Genomic DNA, 1,835 nt, shown 5'->3' with positions numbered 1-1,835 from the left:
TCGAAGGGGAAGGCCCGCGCGTATTGGTTTTGTATAAGCGCGTTTCCCGAGTTCTCATCCCTTCTTGACCTTCCTTCCGACTCTGTCTTTCCGTCGGCTATCTCTTTCCTTCTACCCCTCTAACGCTTAGTGAATTTGATGCGTCGCAGTTTCTATACTTCTGGAATATTCTATTACGACCTTTGTCTGAATTTACTATCAAAGAAGCTTTTATGAATGATATTTGCAAATAGTATTTCGGTAACGAAGAGCATCTAGCCCCTTTTTAATAGATGTTTAACTTGCTATTGAATGGCTAATGATAAATAATGTGAAATTATTCCGATCTTATTTGTATTTCGGTGGTTTACGGAAAAAGGCAATCGATTTTTATAATTATTATCAAATCGCGGATATATGCAAATACGTTACTGCATTTAATCGTTATTAGTTCCGCGTGCATTGATTTTTAATGGTTTTGAATTTTCTAAACGCTCTACGTTTAACGTTTAGTTCATTGTCGATGTTTATTGCCTTAGTCGACCTTCGCTAGGAACGTTCTGGAACGTTGGTCGACAGTTTCAAACCTCAGTTGTTGTCACGCAAACCCTCGCATTCCACAGTCATACAATAGTTTCATTCCGTTTCATTTTAATTGCTTTCGATTTCAATTACATTCATCCCTCGTGGAAGAGTCGGCTGACGCATGCTTCGCAGGTAGGAGAGGTATCTCGCTTACAGGATAGAACAAGAGTCTTCTTTGTACGGTACGGTTAGCTGGGAAATTTCCAAGTGCGTCGCACTGCTTAACCGCGCGGCGAAAGATGTTTATGATACCTCTCCCTTAACGGTTTCGACTTTCTAACTTTTCGAACTACGCAGTTTCGGGTAGGCAATCATCCCAAGGAAAGGTTGACTTTGTATTATTTGAAAGAGCTAAATATAGCCTCCTTTGTGTGCCTCGCCTGGGATTGTTTCCAAGTGCTTCGCACTGGCGAGGTACACAAACTTGGTATACCAACGGTTAAACTATTGAAACTAATGAGAGAAAAGAAAAGAAGAGTTATTATTTTAATCTCAAACCCCTTTCTTGTGCTCCTCGTGTGGAATATTTTCAAGTGCAGCGCACTCAACGAAGAGGCACAGGCTAGGGGGAGCGCGAACAAGATACGAAAATGGGAAAAATCAAGTAAAATGCCCTTCCTTGCGTCTCCCGTAGGGGAATTTCTTCCAAGTGCAGCGCACAAGACGGGAAGCGCAAGGTCGGATTATTGAAAAGTTAACCCGGACTTAACAGCGTCATGTATCTTGAATTTTTTATTCTGTTTTATTATATTTCATTTACATTACATTATATTGCATTGTGTTACATTACATTAATTACATTATTTACATGATGCTGGCCACGGCTTTCACTTTATACGTTGCGCTTCCCTATTTACTTCATTCTTCAATTTCTTAAATTGGTAACTTTACTGATCACTCGTTCATTCTGTCATGGTAATGTCTCGTGACGATATACGCCTACATAGGATAACGTTTCTTGATTCTTGATTCTGGCTAGTTATTTGCTGCTTACCAATTGATCGCCGATCATTTTGCGCGTTTATCCGCCAGATGTCGCGACGGTGGATGTGCGTTTACCTGCTTTCGATATCAAAGTTATTTTAAATACTTTAGGTATTATTGTTTTATTAATACTTGTGCGTCTCAACATTTCAGTACCTACTTATTCATTTTTCATGATTGTGATGTTCTTGCGAAATTAACCACGAAGTTAAATCTGAATTTCAAACGATGGGCTTGTGTAGTCTATGGTCATTATCTGGCAGGTCTGTCTCGGTTTCCTACCTTCG

Source organism: Osmia bicornis, unplaced genomic scaffold, assembly GCF_907164935.1.
Source record: "Osmia bicornis bicornis unplaced genomic scaffold, iOsmBic2.1, whole genome shotgun sequence".
Lineage (NCBI taxonomy): Eukaryota > Metazoa > Arthropoda > Insecta > Hymenoptera > Megachilidae > Osmia > Osmia bicornis.
This window is presented reverse-complemented; position numbering follows the sequence as displayed.